Below are 19,744 nucleotides of genomic sequence, written 5' to 3' on the forward strand. Positions count from 1 at the left end.
CACAGCTATTAATGTACCACTCCTCTGTTCTGAGGGATGGCCAATTCATTTCAGACAATCTCTGAAGGCCATGAGGCAGACACACACACACACACACACACACACACACACACACACACACACACACACACACACCCATACCCACATACACACACACACTGAAAGACAGAAGCATTGCTTCACCAGCAATGTTGGGGACGAATGGAGAACTTCTGTGCCCTCGAAAGATTGTAAATTTAAAAGCTAAGATGTGAACACGGACACTGAATTATTACGTCAGTATTTAGCGTGGTTGTGTGGAATGGATTTAATTTGGGTCTGTTAACGGAAGGTAGAGCCATTTACAGCAATGGAACTAATGATCATTTTAAATTAGTATAATATAAATATATTGGTGCTCGGCAGTTATTTGCCTCATGCTATGGCATATACACTGACTGTACAAAGGAACATTAGGAACACTAATATTGAGTTGCACCCCCTTTTGCCCTCAGAATAGCCTCAATTCATCGGGGCATGGACTCTGGCCCATCGGATGCTGGCCCATGTTGACTCCAATGCTTTTCACGGTTGTGTCATGTTGGCTGGATGTTCTTTGGGTGGTGGACCATTCTTGAAACACACTGTTGATTGTGAAAAACACAGCAGCGTTGCAGTTCTTGACACAAACCAGTGAGTCTGGCACCTACTACCCCAGTCAAAGGCATTTAAATCTTTTTGGTTGGCCATTCACCCTCTGAACTGCACACATACACAATCCATGTCTCAGTTGTCTCAAGGCTTAATAATTCTTTAACCTGTCTCCTCCCCTTCATCTATACTGATTGAAATGGATTTAACAAGTGACATCAATAAGGGATCATAGCTTTCACGTGGATTCACCTAGTCAGTCTATGTCATGGAAAGAGCAGTTGTTCTTAATGTTTTGTACACTCAGTGTATAGCATATATGGCATAAGATATGTATAAAAAAGTATATTTACCTAATACTGTCTATAGCTCCTATTCTGAATCTCAGATATATCCCAAGTTATAAGCCACAACAGAGAGAATGAACTAACAGCTTAAAAGGGATGCTTCAACTAGTGGTGATTTAGCCATGAAATGTGTTTACCTCTCATTTGTGACAACAAGTAGATGGCAGGGCTGAGGTCCACTCTGAACAAGTAGAGAGCATGGTCTGAGTTCCACTCTGAAAACATGAATCCTTACCCTCTAACCTTGTTGACTTCCCCTTGTGGATTTGAGGTGGATAGATGGAGAGGTGAGAGCAACAGGATGGAATACCCTATTGTTATGACACTTCCTTACTCCAATCCAGTCCAATCAGATTGAAGAGAGTGAAGTCAACAGGGTAGTGTACTTGAATCCCAGATAGGAACTCACCCTATTTCAAGAGAGCTTCCCTTTAAATTAGGCAATGCTGACGTCTGTTGCGGCAGTTTGGAGCAACGTTATGAGGTTGTCCCAGTCTTGTGCTATTTTACTTTCAGCCTCTCATGATTGTGTGTGTGTGTGTGTACATTTGTGCGTGTGTGCATGCGTGGGTGTGTGTGTGTGTGTAGCACAATGGGTGTTTATTTAGCAAGGGAGGATAAAACGGACATGGGCAGCTATCCCAAAGTGCCGCGCGCATAGAGCAGAGCTGAGGCTAATAGAGACGCGCCCACACGCACGCAGGCACGCACGCACGCACACACACACACACACACACACAGCAGAAGAACCCCAGCAGATAAAACAGCATAACTCTGTGCTGTAACCCCATCTGTGCATACTATTCCATTAAGACCAAAGTGGAATATATTCCAAATCAGTACAATGAAAAGCCTATTACACTATTTACACATGGTCCAAAAATCCACATGATCAACCCAAAGCACTCACTACAGCAGTTTATCTCTCCATCAACAGGATACACACATAATCTCATGCCAACTGCAGTATAAACAAATAACATTATTTTAATGAACAAACAACATATCTAGGCTATTAAATCCTTAAAATCTACACAATAAGCCCAAACTAACTGTGATCCATTTCAAAATGCTTAGCAAATCCACAGCATTCAGGGGTCATGGCGGCCGTTCTGATCTAGTCACATGACGTTGACCTTCCACAGGAAGGGAAGGGGAAGAGCACTTCCTCTTTTGACAGATGGTATCGGAGGTCACGTTCAGCATTTCCTGTTTGGGAGTGTGAGTAGGGTGGCAGTGTGACAGTAGTGTGACAGGGTCAGGGGCCCCTCCCTCTCAGAAAACTATGTCAGTCAGTTTACCAATCCCCTCATGATGTCACCATAATACACTAATGGCCATCTGTCAACCTATCAACACATCAGCTGGGATGAGCCGCCCGTCACCACGGCAACGACTGCAATTGGCGCCAAGCAAAGGTTTGGACACACCTACTCATTCAAGGGTTTTTCTTTATTTTTACTATTTTCTATGTTGTAGAATAATAGTGAAGAAATAAAAACTATGAAATAACACATCATGTAGTGATTAAACAAATCAAAATATATTTTATATTTGAGATTCTTCAAAGTAACCATCCTTTGCCTTTGTGACAGCTTTGCACACTCCTGCTCAGCATATATTACAGTAACAGTAAAACATTTGGTACAGTAGGCCAGTTGAGGTACAGTAGACCAGTTGAGGTACAGTAGACCAGTTGAGGTACAGAAGGCCAGTTGAGGTACAGTAGGCCAGTTGAGGTACAGTAGGCCAGTTGAGGTACAGTAGGCCAGTTGAGGTACAGAAGGCCAGTTGAGGTAGTTGAGGTACAGTAGGACAGTTGAGGTACTTTAGGCCAGTTGAGGTACAGTAGGACCCTTGAGGTACAGTAGACCAGTTGATGTACAGAAGGTCAGTTGAAGTACAGTAGGCCAGTAAGGTACAGTAGGCTAGTTGAGGTACCGAAGGCCAGTTGAGGTACAGTAGGTCAGATGAGGTACAGAAGGCCAGTTGAGGTACAGAATGCCAGTTGAGGTACTGTAGGCCTGTTCAGGTACAGTAGGCCAGTTGAGGTACTGTAGGCCAGTTGAGGTACAGTAGGCCAGTTGATGTACAGAAGGCTAGTTGAGGTACAGAAGGTCAGTAGAGGGACAGAAGGCCAGTTGAGGTACAGTAGGCCAGTAAGGTACAGAAGGCCAGTTTGGGTACAGTAGGCCAGCAAGGTACAGTAGACCAGTTGAAGTACAGTAACCCAGTAGGCCAGTTGAGGTACAGTAGGCGAGATGAGGTACTGTAGGCCAGTTGAGGTACAGTAGGCCAGTTGAGGTACAGTAACCCAGTAGGCCGGTTTAGGTACAGTAGGCCAGTTGAGATACTGTAGTTCAGTTGAGGTACTGCAGGTCAGTTGAGGTACTGTATGCCAGTTGAGGTACAGTAGGCCAGATGAGGTACAGTCGGCCAGTTGAGGTACTGTAGGCCAGTTGAGGTACAGCAGGCAAGTTGAGGTAAAGTAGGCCAGTTGACGTACTGTAGGCCAGTTGAGGTACAGTCGGCCAGTTGAGGTACTGTAGGCCAGTTGAGGTACAGTAGGCCAGTTGATGTATTGCAGGCCAGTTGAGGTACAGTAGGCCAGTTGAGGTACTGTAGGCCAGTTGAAGTACTGTAGGCGAGTTGAGGTACAGTAGGCCAGTTGAGGTAAAGTAGGCCAGTTGAGGTAAAGAAGGCCAGTTGAGGTACAGTAGGCCAGTTGAGGTACAGTAGGCCAGTTGAGGTACAGTAGTCCAGTTGAGGTACTGTAGGCCAGTTGAGGTACAGTAGCCCAGTAGGCCAGTTGAGGTACAGTAGGCCAGTTGACATACTGTATGCCAGTTTCGGTACAGTTGGCCAGTTGAAGTACAGTAGGCCAGTTGAGGTGCAGTAGGCCAGTTGAGGTACTGTATGCCAGTTGAGGTACTGTAGGCCAGTTGAGGTACAGTAACCCAGTAGGCCAGTTGAGGTACAGTAGGCCAGTTGACATACTGTATGCCAGTTTCGGTACAGTTGGCCAGTTGAAGTACTGTAGGCCAGTTGAGGTACTGTAGGCCAGTTGAGGTACTGTAGACCAGTTGATGTATTGCAGGCCAGTTGAGGTACAGTAGGCCAGTTGAGGTACAGAAGGCCAGTTGAGGTACAGTAGGCCAGTAAGGTACAGTAGGCAAGTTGAGGTACAGTAGGACAGTTGAGGTACAGTAGGCCAGTTGAGGTACTGTAGGCCAGTTGAGGTACTGTATGCCAGTTGAGGTGCAGTAGGCCAGATGAGGTACAGTCGGCCAGTTGAGGTACTGTAGGCCAGTTGAGGTACAGCAGGCAAGTTGAGGTAAAGTAGGCCAGTTGACGTACTGTAGGCCAGTTGAGGTACAGTCGGCCAGTTGAGGTACTGTAGGCCAGTTGAGGTACAGTAGGCCAGTTGATGTATTGCAGGCCAGTTGAGGTACTGTAGGCCAGTTGAGGTACAGTCGGCCAGTTGAGGTACTGTAGGCCAGTTGAGGTACAGTAGGCCAGTTGAGGTACAGCAGGCGAGTTGAGGTAAAGTAGGCCAGTTGAGGTACAGAAGGCCAGTTGAGGTACAGTAGGCCAGTTGAGGTACAGTAGTCCAGTTGAGGTACTGTAGGCCCGTTGAGGTACAGTAGGCCAGTTGATGTACAGAAGGCTAGTTGAGGTACAGAAGGTCAGTTGAAGTACAGTAGGCCAGTAAGGTACAGTCGGCTAGTTGAGGTACCGAAGTCTAGTTGAGGTACAGTAGGCCAGTTGAGGTACAGCAGGCCAGATGAGGTACAGAAGGCCAGTTGAGGTACAGAATGCCAGTTGAGGTACTGTAGGCCTGTTCAGGTACAGAAGGCCAGTTTGGGTACAGTAGGCCAGTAAGGTACAGTAGACCAGTTGAGGTACAGTAACCCAGTAGGCCAGTTGAGGTATAGTAGGCGAGTTGAGGTACTGTAGGCCAGTTGAGGTACAGTAGGCCAGTTGAGGTGCAGTAGGCCAGTTGAGGTACTGTATGCCAGTTGAGGTACTGTATGCCAGTTGAGGTACTGTAGGCCAGTTGAGGTACAGTAACCCAGTAGGCCAGTTGAGGTACAGTAGGCCAGTTGACATACTGTATGCCAGTTTCGGTACAGTTGGCCAGTTGAAGTACAGTAGGCCAGTTGAGGTGCAGTAGGCCAGTTGAGGTACTGTATGCCAGTTGAGGTACTGTAGGCCAGTTGAGGTACAGTAACCCAGTAGGCCAGTTGAGGTACAGTAGGCCAGTTGACATACTGTATGCCAGTTTCGGTACAGTTGGCCAGTTGAAGTACTGTAGGCCAGTTGAGGTACTGTAGGCCAGTTGAGGTACTGTAGACCAGTTGATGTATTGCAGGCCAGTTGAGGTACAGTAGGCCAGTTGAGGTACAGAAGGCCAGTTGAGGTACAGTAGGCCAGTAAGGTACAGTAGGCAAGTTGAGGTACAGTAGGACAGTTGAGGTACAGTAGGCCAGTTGAGGTACTGTAGGCCAGTTGAGGTACTGTATGCCAGTTGAGGTGCAGTAGGCCAGATGAGGTACAGTCGGCCAGTTGAGGTACTGTAGGCCAGTTGAGGTACAGCAGGCAAGTTGAGGTAAAGTAGGCCAGTTGACGTACTGTAGGCCAGTTGAGGTACAGTCGGCCAGTTGAGGTACTGTAGGCCAGTTGAGGTACAGTAGGCCAGTTGATGTATTGCAGGCCAGTTGAGGTACTGTAGGCCAGTTGAGGTACAGTCAACCAGTTGAGGCACTGTAGGCCAGTTGAGGTACAGTAGGCCAGTTGATGTACAGTAGGCTAGTTGAGGTGCAAGGTCAGTTGAAGTACGGTAGGCCAGTAAGGACAGTCGGCCAGTTGAAGTACTGTAGGCCAGTTGAGGTACTGTAGGCCAGTTGAGGTACAGCAGGCCAGATGAGGTACAGAAGGCCAGTTGAGGTACAGAATGCCAGTTGAGGTACTGTAGGCCAGTTGAGGTACAGTAGGCCAGTTGAGGTACAGAAGGCCAGTTTGAGGTACAGTAGGCCAGTAAGGTACTGTAGACCAGTTGAGGTACAGTAAAACCCAGTAGGCCAGTTGAGGTATAGTAGGCGAGTTGAGGTACTGTAGGCCAGTTGAGGTACAGTAGGCCAGTTGAGGTACTGTAGGCCAGTTGAAGTACTGTAGGCGAGTTGAGGTACAGTAGGCCAGTTGAGGTAAAGTAGGCCAGTTGAGGTAAAGAAGGCCAGTTGAGGTACAGTAGGCCAGTTGAGGTACAGTAGGCCAGTTGAGGTACAGTAGTCCAGTTGAGGTACTGTAGGCCAGTTGAGGTACAGTAGCCCAGTAGGCCAGTTGAGGTACAGTAGGCCAGTTGACATACTGTATGCCAGTTTCGGTACAGTTGGCCAGTTGAAGTACAGTAGGCCAGTTGAGGTGCAGTAGGCCAGTTGAGGTACTGTATGCCAGTTGAGGTACTGTAGGCCAGTTGAGGTACAGTAACCCAGTAGGCCAGTTGAGGTACAGTAGGCCAGTTGACATACTGTATGCCAGTTTCGGTACAGTTGGCCAGTTGAAGTACTGTAGGCCAGTTGAGGTACTGTAGGCCAGTTGAGGTACTGTAGACCAGTTGATGTATTGCAGGCCAGTTGAGGTACAGTAGGCCAGTTGAGGTACAGAAGGCCAGTTGAGGTACAGTAGGCCAGTAAGGTACAGTAGGCAAGTTGAGGTACAGTAGGACAGTTGAGGTACAGTAGGCCAGTTGAGGTACTGTAGGCCAGTTGAGGTACTGTATGCCAGTTGAGGTGCAGTAGGCCAGATGAGGTACAGTCGGCCAGTTGAGGTACTGTAGGCCAGTTGAGGTACAGCAGGCAAGTTGAGGTAAAGTAGGCCAGTTGACGTACTGTAGGCCAGTTGAGGTACAGTCGGCCAGTTGAGGTACTGTAGGCCAGTTGAGGTACAGTAGGCCAGTTGATGTATTGCAGGCCAGTTGAGGTACTGTAGGCCAGTTGAGGTACAGTCGGCCAGTTGAGGTACTGTAGGCCAGTTGAGGTACAGTAGGCCAGTTGAGGTACAGCAGGCGAGTTGAGGTAAAGTAGGCCAGTTGAGGTACAGAAGGCCAGTTGAGGTACAGTAGGCCAGTTGAGGTACAGTAGTCCAGTTGAGGTACTGTAGGCCCGTTGAGGTACAGTAGGCCAGTTGATGTACAGAAGGCTAGTTGAGGTACAGAAGGTCAGTTGAAGTACAGTAGGCCAGTAAGGTACAGTCGGCTAGTTGAGGTACCGAAGTCTAGTTGAGGTACAGTAGGCCAGTTGAGGTACAGCAGGCCAGATGAGGTACAGAAGGCCAGTTGAGGTACAGAATGCCAGTTGAGGTACTGTAGGCCTGTTCAGGTACAGAAGGCCAGTTTGGGTACAGTAGGCCAGTAAGGTACAGTAGACCAGTTGAGGTACAGTAACCCAGTAGGCCAGTTGAGGTATAGTAGGCGAGTTGAGGTACTGTAGGCCAGTTGAGGTACAGTAGGCCAGTTGAGGTGCAGTAGGCCAGTTGAGGTACTGTATGCCAGTTGAGGTACTGTATGCCAGTTGAGGTACTGTAGGCCAGTTGAGGTACAGTAACCCAGTAGGCCAGTTGAGGTACAGTAGGCCAGTAGACATACTGTATGCCAGTTTCGGTACAGTTGGCCAGTTGAAGTACAGTAGGCCAGTTAAGGTGCAGTAGGCCAGTTGAGGTACTGTATGCCAGTTGAGGTACTGTAGGCCAGTTGAGGTACAGTAACCCAGTAGGCCAGTTGAGGTACAGTAGGCCAGTTGACATACTGTATGCCAGTTTCGGTACAGTTGGCCAGTTGAAGTACTGTAGGCCAGTTGAGGTACTGTAGGCCAGTTGAGGTACTGTAGACCAGTTGATGTATTGCAGGCCAGTTGAGGTACAGTAGGCCAGTTGAGGTACAGAAGGCCAGTTGAGGTACAGTAGGCCAGTAAGGTACAGTAGGCAAGTTGAGGTACAGTAGGACAGTTGAGGTACAGTAGGCCAGTTGAGGTACTGTAGGCCAGTTGAGGTACTGTATGCCAGTTGAGGTGCAGTAGGCCAGATGAGGTACAGTCGGCCAGTTGAGGTACTGTAGGCCAGTTGAGGTACAGCAGGCAAGTTGAGGTAAAGTAGGCCAGTTGACGTACTGTAGGCCAGTTGAGGTACAGTCGGCCAGTTGAGGTACTGTAGGCCAGTTGAGGTACAGTAGGCCAGTTGATGTATTGCAGGCCAGTTGAGGTACTGTAGGCCAGTTGAGGTACAGTAACCCAGTAGGCCAGTTGAGGTACAGTAGGCCAGTTGACATACTGTATGCCAGTTTCGGTACAGTTGGCCAGTTGAAGTACTGTAGGCCAGTTGAGGTACTGTAGGCCAGTTGAGGTACTGTAGACCAGTTGATGTATTGCAGGCCAGTTGAGGTACAGTAGGCCAGTTGAGGTACAGAAGGCCAGTTGAGGTACAGTAGGCCAGTAAGGTACAGTAGGCAAGTTGAGGTACAGTAGGACAGTTGAGGTACAGTAGGCCAGTTGAGGTACTGTAGGCCAGTTGAGGTACTGTATGCCAGTTGAGGTGCAGTAGGCCAGATGAGGTACAGTCGGCCAGTTGAGGTACTGTAGGCCAGTTGAGGTACAGCAGGCAAGTTGAGGTAAAGTAGGCCAGTTGACGTACTGTAGGCCAGTTGAGGTACAGTCGGCCAGTTGAGGTACTGTAGGCCAGTTGAGGTACAGTAGGCCAGTTGAGGTACAGTAGGCCAGTTGATGTATTGCAGGCCAGTTGAGGTACTGTTGGCCAGTTGAGGTACAGTCGGCCAGTTGAGGTACTGTAGGCCAGTTGAGGTACAGTAGGCCAGTTGATGTACAGAAGGCTAGTTGAGGTACAGAAGGTCAGTTGAAGTACAGTAGGCCAGTAAGGTACAGTCGGCTAGTTGAGGTACCGAAGGCTAGTTGAGGTACAGTAGGCCAGTTGAGGTACAGCAGGCCAGATGAGGTACAGAAGGCCAGTTGAGGTACAGAATGCCAGTTGAGGTACTGTATGCCTGTTCAGGTACAGAAGGCCAGTTGAGGTACAGAAGGCCAGTTTGGGTACAGTAGGCCAGTAAGGTACAGTAGACCAGTTGAGGTACAGTAAAACCCAGTAGGCCAGTTGAGGTATAGTAGGCGAGTTGAGGTACTGTAGGCCAGTTGAGGTACAGTAGGCCAGTTGAGGTACTGTAGGCCAGTTGCAGTACTGTAGGCGAGTTGAGGTACAGTAGGCCAGTTGAGGTAAAGTAGGCCAGTTGAGGTAAAGAAGGCCAGTTGAGGTACAGTAGGCCAGTTGAGGTACAGTAGGCCAGTTGAGGTACAGTAGTCCAGTTGAGGTACTGTAGGCCAGTTGAGGTACAGTAGCCCAGTAGGCCAGTTGAGGTACAGTAGGCCAGTTGACATACTGTATGCCAGTTTCGGTACAGTTGGCCAGTTGAAGTACTGTAGGCCAGTTGAGGTACTGTAGGCCAGTTGAGGTACTGTAGACCAGTTGATGTATTGCAGGCCAGTTGAGGTACAGTAGGCCAGTTGAGGTACAGAAGGCCAGTTGAGGTACAGTAGGCCAGTAAGGTACAGTAGGCAAGTTGAGGTACAGTAGGACAGTTGAGGTACAGTAGGCCAGTTGAGGTACTGTAGGCCAGTTGAGGTACTGTATGCCAGTTGAGGTGCAGTAGGCCAGATGAGGTACAGTCGGCCAGTTGAGGTACTGTAGGCCAGTTGAGGTACAGCAGGCAAGTTGAGGTAAAGTAGGCCAGTTGACGTACTGTAGGCCAGTTGAGGTACAGTCGGCCAGTTGAGGTACTGTAGGCCAGTTGAGGTACAGTAGGCCAGTTGATGTATTGCAGGCCAGTTGAGGTACTGTAGGCCAGTTGAGGTACAGTCGGCCAGTTGAGGTACTGTAGGCCAGTTGAGGTACAGTAGGCCAGTTGAGGTACAGCAGGCGAGTTGAGGTAAAGTAGGCCAGTTGAGGTAAAGAAGGCCAGTTGAGGTACAGTAGGCCAGTTGAGGTACAGTAGTCCAGTTGAGGTACTGTAGGCCAGTTGAGGTACAGTAGGCCAGTTGATGTACAGAAGGCTAGTTGAGGTACAGAAGGTCAGTTGAAGTACAGTAGGCCAGTAAGGTACAGTCGGCTAGTTGAGGTACCGAAGTCTAGTTGAGGTACAGTAGGCCAGTTGAGGTACAGCAGGCCAGATGAGGTACAGAAGGCCAGTTGAGGTACAGAATGCCAGTTGAGGTACTGTAGGCCTGTTCAGGTACAGAAGGCCAGTTTGGGTACAGTAGGCCAGTAAGGTACAGTAGACCAGTTGAGGTACAGTAACCCAGTAGGCCAGTTGAGGTATAGTAGGCGAGTTGAGGTACTGTAGGCCAGTTGAGGTACAGTAGGCCAGTTGAGGTGCAGTAGGCCAGTTGAGGTACTGTATGCCAGTTGAGGTACTGTATGCCAGTTGAGGTACTGTAGGCCAGTTGAGGTACAGTAACCCAGTAGGCCAGTTGAGGTACAGTAGGCCAGTAGACATACTGTATGCCAGTTTCGGTACAGTTGGCCAGTTGAAGTACAGTAGGCCAGTTAAGGTGCAGTAGGCCAGTTGAGGTACTGTATGCCAGTTGAGGTACTGTAGGCCAGTTGAGGTACAGTAACCCAGTAGGCCAGTTGAGGTACAGTAGGCCAGTTGACATACTGTATGCCAGTTTCGGTACAGTTGGCCAGTTGAAGTACTGTAGGCCAGTTGAGGTACTGTAGGCCAGTTGAGGTACTGTAGACCAGTTGATGTATTGCAGGCCAGTTGAGGTACAGTAGGCCAGTTGAGGTACAGAAGGCCAGTTGAGGTACAGTAGGCCTGTAAGGTACAGTAGGCAAGTTGAGGTACAGTAGGACAGTTGAGGTACAGTAGGCCAGTTGAGGTACTGTAGGCCAGTTGAGGTACTGTATGCCAGTTGAGGTGCAGTAGGCCAGATGAGGTACAGTCGGCCAGTTGAGGTACTGTAGGCCAGTTGAGGTACAGCAGGCAAGTTGAGGTAAAGTAGGCCAGTTGACGTACTGTAGGCCAGTTGAGGTACAGTCGGCCAGTTGAGGTACTGTAGGCCAGTTGAGGTACAGTAGGCCAGTTGATGTATTGCAGGCCAGTTGAGGTACTGTAGGCCAGTTGAGGTACAGTCGGCCAGTTGAGGTACTGTAGGCCAGTTGAGGTACAGTAGGCCAGTTGATGTACAGAAGGCTAGTTGAGGTACAGAAGGTCAGTTGAAGTACAGTAGGCCAGTAAGGTACAGTCGGCTAGTTGAGGTACCGAAGGCTAGTTGAGGTACAGTAGGCCAGTTGAGGTACAGCAGGCCAGATGAGGTACAGAAGGCCAGTTGAGGTACAGAATGCCAGTTGAGGTACTGTAGGCCTGTTCAGGTACAGAAGGCCAGTTGAGGTACAGAAGGCCAGTTTGGGTACAGTAGGCCAGTAAGGTACAGTAGACCAGTTGAGGTACAGTAAAACCCAGTAGGCCAGTTGAGGTATAGTAGGCGAGTTGAGGTACTGTAGGCCAGTTGAGGTACAGTAGGCCAGTTGAGGTGCAGTAGGCCAGTTGAGGTACTGTATGCCAGTTGAGGTACTGTAGGCCAGTTGAGGTACAGTAACCCAGTAGGCCAGTTGAGGTACAGTAGGCCAGTTGAGATACTGTATGCCAGTTTCGGTACAGTTGGCCAGTTGAAGTACTGTAGGCCAGTTGAGGTACTGTAGGCCAGTTGAGGTACTGTAGACCAGTTGAGGTATTGCAGGCCAGTTGAGGTACAGTAGGCCAGTTGAGGTACAGAAGGCCAGTTGAGGTACAGTAGGCCAGTAAGGTACAGTACACAAGTTGAGGTACAGTAGGAAAGTTGAGGTACAGTAGGCCAGTTGAGGTAGTGTAGGCCAGTTGAGGTACTGTAGGCCAGTTGATGTATTGCAGGCCAGTTGAGGTACAGTAGGCCAGTAAGGTACAGAAGGCCAGTTTGGGTACAGTAGGCCAGTAAGGTACAGTAGGCCAGTTGAGGTACATAAGGCCAGTTTGGGTACAGTAGGCCAGTAAGGTACAGTAGACCAGTTGAAATACAGTAACCCAGTAGGCCAGTTGAGGTATAGTAGGCGAGTTGAGGTACAGTAGGCCAGTTGAGGTGCTGTAGGCAAGTTGAGGTACAGAAGGCCAGTTGAGGTACTGTAGGCCAGTTGAGGTACTGTAGGCCAGTTGATGTATTGCAGGCCAGTTGAGGTACAGTAGGCCAGTTGAGGTACTGTATGCCAGTTGAGGTACAGTAGGCCAGTTGAAGTACTGTATGCCAGTTGAGGTACAGTAACCCAGTAGGCCAGTTGAGGTACAGTAGGCCAGTTGAGATACTGTATGCCAGTTGAGGTACAGTTGGCCAGTTGAGGTACTGTAGGCCAGTTGAGGTACTGTAGGCCAGTTGAGGTACTGTAGGCCAGTTGATGTATTGCAGGCCAGTTGAGGTACAGTAGGACAGTTGAGGTACTGTAGGCCAGTTGAGGTACAGTAGGCCAGTTGAAGTACTGTAGGCCAGTTGTGGTACAGTAGGCCAGTTGAGATACAGTTGGCCAGTTGAGATACTGTAGACCAGTTGAGGTACAGAATTCCAGTTGAGGTACAGAAGGTCACTTAAAGTACAGTAGGCCAGTTGAGGTACAGAAGGCCAGTTGAGGTACAGAAGGCCAGTTTGGGTACAGTAGGCCAGTAAGGTACAGTAGACCAGTTGAGGTACAGTAAAACCCAGTAGGCCAGTTGAGGTATAGTAGGCGAGTTGAGGTACTGTAGGCCAGTTGAGGTACAGTAGGCCAGTTGAGGTGCAGTAGGCCAGTTGAGGTACTGTATGCCAGTTGAGGTACTGTAGGCCAGTTGAGGTACAGTAACCCAGTAGGCCAGTTGAGGTACAGTAGGCCAGTTGAGATACTGTATGCCAGTTTCGGTACAGTTGGCCAGTTGAAGTACTGTAGGCCAGTTGAGGTACTGTAGGCCAGTTGAGGTACTGTAGACCAGTTGAGGTATTGCAGGCCAGTTGAGGTACAGTAGGCCAGTTGAGGTACAGAAGGCCAGTTGAGGTACAGTAGGCCAGTAAGGTACAGTAGGCAAGTTGAGGTACAGTAGGACAGTTGAGGTACAGTAGGCCAGTTGAGGTACTGTAGGCCAGTTGAGGTACTGTAGGCCAGTTGATGTATTGCAGGCCAGTTGAGGTACAGTAGGCCAGTAAGGTACAGAAGGCCAGTTTGGGTACAGTAGGCCAGTAAGGTACAGTAGGCCAGTTGAGGTACATAAGGCCAGTTTGGGTACAGTAGGCCAGTAAGGTACAGTAGACCAGTTGAAATACAGTAACCCAGTAGGCCAGTTGAGGTATAGTAGGCGAGTTGAGGTACAGTAGGCCAGTTGAGGTGCTGTAGGCAAGTTGAGGTACAGAAGGCCAGTTGAGGTACTGTAGGCCAGTTGAGGTACTGTAGGCCAGTTGATGTATTGCAGGCCAGTTGAGGTACAGTAGGCCAGTTGAGGTACAGTAGGCCAGTTGAGGTACAGTAGGCCAGTTGAAGTACTGTATGCCAGTTGAGGTACAGTAACCCAGTAGGCCAGTTGAGGTACAGTAGGCCAGTTGAGATACTGTATGCCAGTTGAGGTACAGTTGGCCAGTTGAGGTACTGTAGGCCAGTTGAGGTACTGTAGGCCAGTTGAGGTACTGTAGGCCAGTTGATGTATTGCAGGCCAGTTGAGGTACAGTAGGACAGTTGAGGTACTGTAGGCCAGTTGAGGTACAGTAGGCCAGTTGAAGTACTGTAGGCCAGTTGTGGTACAGTAGGCCAGTTGAGATACAGTTGGCCAGTTGAGATACTGTAGACCAGTTGAGGTACAGAATTCCAGTTGAGGTACAGAAGGTCACTTAAAGTACAGTAGGCCAGTTGAGGTACAGAAGGCCAGTTGAGGTACAGTAGGCCAGTAAGGTACAGTGGGCAAGTTGAGGTACAGTAGGCCAGTTGAGGTACAGTAGGCCAGTTGAGGTACAGTAGAGCATATGTGTTGTTTGTTTGTTGTTTTTGAGTCCAAGAGGATAGGATGAGAACATAATGAAGGAAAAGGGGAGAAAGAGATAGAGGAGAAGGAGGTAGGGAAGAGAAGTTCTGCTCTCTGACTCAAGGAAATTGCCAATCAGTCTACTCCCCCGGCTGCGACAGTGGAGACAGACAAATGCATCAATCACATCCCTCTCTTTCTACTCCACCTTCCTCTCCCCTCCGTTCCTCTCCTCTGTCCTCATTCACGGAGGGAGGACAGGCTGGGATGTTTTTATACCAAGGACCTATTCAAAAACAATGGAAATGCATCCGTCCATCCATCCACCCACCGACCCATCCTTGCTCGCTCAATGGAAGTAATCAATGGCTCAGTAACAACTGGAAGATACATTTGAAAGCTTTGGAAAAGGGCCTTAATTTGGGGGTTACATAAGATGGACACAGCCAAGATGGAGACAGACAGAGAGAGAGAGAGAGAAAGACTGTATAGATTGTGACAGACAGACAGACAGACAGACAGACAGACAGACAGACAGACAGACAGACAGACAGACAGACAGACAGACAGACAGACATCAACAGAGAGACTGTATAGATTGTGACAGACAGACAGACAGACAGACAGACAGACAGACAGACAGACAGACAGACAGACAGACAGACAGACAGACATCAACAGAGAGACTGTATAGATTGTGACAGACAGACAGACTGTATTTCGTATGGATCCCCATTAGCAGTTGTCAAGGCAGCAGCTACTCTTCCTGGGGTCTGGCAAAATTATAACCTCACTAGGGTAGGGGGCACTATTTTCACCTCCGGATGAAAAGCGTGCCCAAAGTAAACTGCCTGCTACTCAGGCCCAGAAGCTAGGATATGCATATAATTAGCAGATTTGGATAGAAAACACTCCAAAGTTTCTAAAACTGTTAAAATAATGTATGTGAGTATAGCAGAACTGAAATGGCAGGTGAAAACCTGAGGAAAGTCCATCCAGGAAGTGCCATTATTTTGAAATGGCTGTTTTTCCAATGAAAGCCTATCCACCATTTAAAGGGATAGGACCCAGATTCCGTTCCCTATGGCTTCCACTAGTTGTGAACCGTCTCTAGACATTGTTTCAGGCTTTTATTCTGAAAACTTAGGAGGAATGACAACTTTGAGTCAGTGGATAGTGGCATGTCCCCAGAGCTGTTTCCTGCGCACGACCGAGAGCGCGCCTTTCTTGTTTTCCTTTTATATTGACGACGCTATTGTCCTGTTGAAATATTATCGATTATTTAGGCAAAAAACAACCTGAGGATTGATTATAAACATCGTTTGACATGTTTCTACGAACTTTACGAATACTATTTGGAATTTTCGTCTGCCTCGTGACCGCATTTGAGCCATTGGATTACTGAACAAAACGCACCAACAAAATTGAGGTTTTTGGATATAAAGAGGGACTATATTGAACAAAACAAACATTTATTGTGTAACTGGGAGTCTTGTGAGTGCAACCATACGAAGATCATCAAAGGTAAGTGATTAATTTTATTGCTATTTCTGACTTTTGTGACTAATCTACTTGGCTGGTAACTGTATGTAATGTTTTGTGTGCTGAGCGCTGTCCTCAGATAATCACATGGTTTGCTTTCGCCGTAAAGCCTTTTTGAAATCTGACACGGCGGCTGGATTAACAACAAGTTAAGCTTTATTTTGATGTATTACACTTGTGATTTCATGAAAGTTAAATATTTATAGTAATTTAATTTGAATTTGGCGCTCTGCAATTTCACCGGATGTTGGCCAGGTGCTACCGTCCCACACCCCCACAAGATTGTGGCAGATAGACTGCCAGGTCGCAGTTGTAAATGAGAACTTGTTCTTAACTGGCCTACCTGGTTAAATAAAGGTGAAATAAAATAAATAAATAAATATAGACTCACAGACTGTATACTGTAGATTGTGACAGACAGACAGAAAGATGGTCAAATGGTCAGAAAGATAGAAAGACAGACTGGGACAAGATAAACTGAAAGACACCGACTGGATAGAAGGATGATATGGGTCTGCCTCTTGACTGGATACATGGTCTGAGAGAAACTAGCAACATGGTCTGAGAGAGACTAGCAACATGGTCTGAGAGAGACTAGCAACATGGTCTGAGAGAGACTAGCAACATGGTCTGAGAGAGACTAGCTACATGGTCTGAGAGACTAGCTACATGGTCTGAGAGAGACTAGCTACATGGTCTGAGAGAGACTAGCAACATGGTCTGAGAGAGACTAGCTACATGGTCTGAGAGAGACTAGCTACATGGTCTGAGAGAGACTAGCTACATGGTCTGAGAGAGACTAGCTACATGGTCTGAGAGAGACTAGCTACATGGTCTGAGAGAGACTAGCAACATGGTCTGAGAGAGACTAGCTACATGGTCTGAGAGAGACTAGCTACATGGTCTGAGAGAGACTAGCTACATGGTCTGAGAGAGACTAGCAACATGGTCTGAGAGAGACTAACAACATGGTCTGAGAGAGACTAGCAACATGGTCTGAGAGAGACTAGCAACATGGTCTGATAGAGACTAGCAACATGGTCTGAGAGAGACTAGCAACATGGTCTGAGACTAGCTACATGGTCTGAGAGAGACTAGCTACATGGTCTGAGAGAGACTAGCTACATGGTCTGAGAGAGACTAGCTACATGGTCTGAGAGAGACTAGCAACATGGTCTGAGAGAGACTAGCAACATGGTCTGAGAGAGACTAGCAACATGGTCTGAGAGAGACTAGCAACATGGTCTGAGACTAGCTACATGGTCTGAGAGAGACTAGCAACATGGTCTGAGAGAGACTAGCAACATGGTCTGAGAGAGACTAGCTACATGGTCTGAGAGAGACTAGCAACATGGTCTGAGAGAGACTAGCAAAATGGTCTGAGAGAGACTAGCTACATGGTCTGAGAGAGACTAGCTACATGGTCTGAGAGAGACTAGCAACATGGTCTGAGAGAGACTAGCTACATGGTCTGAGAGAGACTAGCAACATGGTCTGAGAGAGACTAGCTACATGGTCTGAGAGAGACTAGCTACATGGTCTGAGAGAGACTAGCAACATGTATTTGATTATACTTTTCTCCACTTTCAGACCATGTCACTTTCATAAAAGCTTCTGGAGTGCTGATTTAGGATCAACTTTGCCTGTCAGATCATAATGAATAAGATTACATGGACAGACAGGATCTGATCCTAGATCAGTATTTCATGAATAAAGACACATATCTTTTGATCTGAGGCTATAATGAAAAGTTCTGATGACATGGACTGCAATTCTATGGGAACTTCAGAATACCCAGGTACCCAACATGCAGATGATTTTCCTCAACACTGGAATCACAGCGTCTCCTTCCAAGGCTCAGGGAGACAGGCCTGAAAGCAGTGCCACTCCTGTAAAGCAGCCCTGGTCATCCATTTTGAATGCTGCCTTTTCTCTCCTGGTACGGAAGATGGCCAAATGAAAAGACAGCACCAAAGCCGCCAATCTACATAAACTGATGAGACTGGGTTGCATTTGAACTCTATAGATCTGCATTTGGGAATGTGTTCCTATGATCTTCAATCAGGGCATTAATTCACTCACTCATTCACTCACTCATCCATTCACCCACCCATTCATTCATTCATTTATTCATTCAATCATTTATTCAACCCAGGTACTTACATTTATAGCTCATTCTTGGGGAGCCAAGGTCTCGATAGGAAGGAGTTTCCTGTCAAAGAAAAATAGAACAATTATGAGCTTAGTAATGTAAAGGGAATAACTAATGTAATTTAGGTAAACTCAAAACACGCTGTTGCTGTGGAGTAACACACACACACACACACACACACACACACACACACACACACACACACACACACACACACACACACACACACACACACACACACACACACACACACACACACACACACACACACACACACACACACACACACACACACACACACACACACACACACACACACACACACACACATCTCATCCTAGACAAGTCTTTAGGGGAACCTTCTGATTAGGACGAAGCCATCAAGCCAAAGCAACAGCATGCCATGCGTTTCCACCTTGTCTGTACTGTACTATTCTGTACTGCACAATTCTGTACTGTACTATACTATACTATTCTGTACTGTACCATTCTAAACTGTACTATTCTGTACTGCAGTCTACTGTGCTATTCTGTAGTGACCAATTCTGTAGAGGACTTTAATATATTGTACTATACTATTCTGTACTGAACTATTCTGAACACTACTATTCTGCACTGTACTATTCTGGACTATTCTGTACTATACTATTCTGTATTGTAGTGTACTGTATTATATTGTACTGTACTATTCTGTACTGTACTATTCTGCACTGTACTGTACTATTCTGTATTGTACTATTCTGTACTGTAGTGAACTATTCTGTACTGTACTATTATGTACTGTACTATTCTGTATTGTACTGTACTATTCAGTACTATTCTGTACTGTACTATTCTGTACTGTACTATTCTGTATTGTACTGTACTATTCTGTACTGTAATGTACTGTACTATTCTGTACTGTGCTATTCTGTATTGTACTGTACTATTCGGTACTGTAATGTACTGTACTATTCTGCACTGTACTATTTTATGTACTGCATTATACTATTCTGTACTGTACTATTCTGTAAGTCAGTGTACTGTACTAATCTATACTGTACTAATCTGTACTGTACTATTCTATTCTGTACTATTCTGTACTACCCTAGTCTGTACTGTACTATTCTATTCTGTACTATTATATTATGTACTATACTAATCTGTACTGTAGTATTCTGTATGATAGTGTACTGTACTAATCTGTACTATACTATTCTGTACTATTCTGTACTGTACTATTATGTACTGCACTATTCTGTACTGTTCTGCACTGTACTATACTGCACTGTACTATACTGTACTATACTATTCTGCACTATATTGTACTGTACTATTCTGTACTGTACTATACTGTACTTTACTGTAATATTCTGTACTGTACTATACTGTACTTTACTGTAATATTCTGTACTATACTGTAATGTACTATACATTACTGTAATATTCTGTACTATACTATACTGTACTGGTCTGTACTGTACTAGTCTGTACTGTACTATTCTATTCTGTACTGTACTAATCTGTACTGTACTATTATATTGTGTACTGTAGTAGTCTGTACTGTACTATTCTATTCTGTACTATTCTATTCTGTACTGTACTGTACTTCCCTGGCCTACGTTCATCTTTCTCTCTCTTTGCACCTGACAGTATAGAGAACAAAGGTACCAACTGGCTTCACAACATCTCATCTTCATCTGTATTAAGAAGCTGTTGTGTAACAACTTCAATGTTTGTTAGGGGTTGTCAAATTGTTCCGTTACGGTTTTTGCTGGCTCAGATTCCTTTCAACAGCAGGGTGCTTTCACACCTGGGCTTGACCGGTGCTTGGGGTGAACTGTGTGTTCTTATTCATTATGCAAGATTGTGTGTGTGTGTGTGTTTGTGTGTGTGTGCGTGTGTGTGTGTAGCCATGCATAGAGGATATACTACAGGGGGAAACAAGTGGAGGCAAGGGCACTACAGCCTTAGTGTGTGTGTTGTTTTGTGTGTGTGTGTGAGACCCTGATCACCATACACTGCTTA

At 46.9% G+C, this 19,744-nt stretch overlaps 2 protein-coding genes across 2 annotated transcripts in view; one reads left to right on the top strand and one right to left on the bottom strand.

The window, feature by feature from the left end:
* The window catches only part of LOC139536218 (disks large-associated protein 4-like), a 238,615-nt gene that overhangs the window by 104,987 nt on the left and 113,884 nt on the right, over positions 1-19,744 (bottom strand). The window contains exon 3 of the mRNA XM_071336549.1: positions 17,749-17,797. The gene's annotated coding sequence lies outside the window, so the exon portion shown is untranslated. The remainder of the gene's footprint in view (positions 1-17,748; positions 17,798-19,744) is intronic.
* LOC139536220 (GTPase IMAP family member 7-like) overlaps positions 1-19,744 on the top strand; it is a 58,744-nt gene that overhangs the window by 12,445 nt on the left and 26,555 nt on the right. The window lies entirely within an intron of this gene.

The sequence above is a fragment of the Salvelinus alpinus genome, chromosome 12 (genome assembly GCF_045679555.1).
Source record: "Salvelinus alpinus chromosome 12, SLU_Salpinus.1, whole genome shotgun sequence".
Classification (NCBI taxonomy): Eukaryota; Metazoa; Chordata; class Actinopteri; order Salmoniformes; family Salmonidae; genus Salvelinus; species Salvelinus alpinus.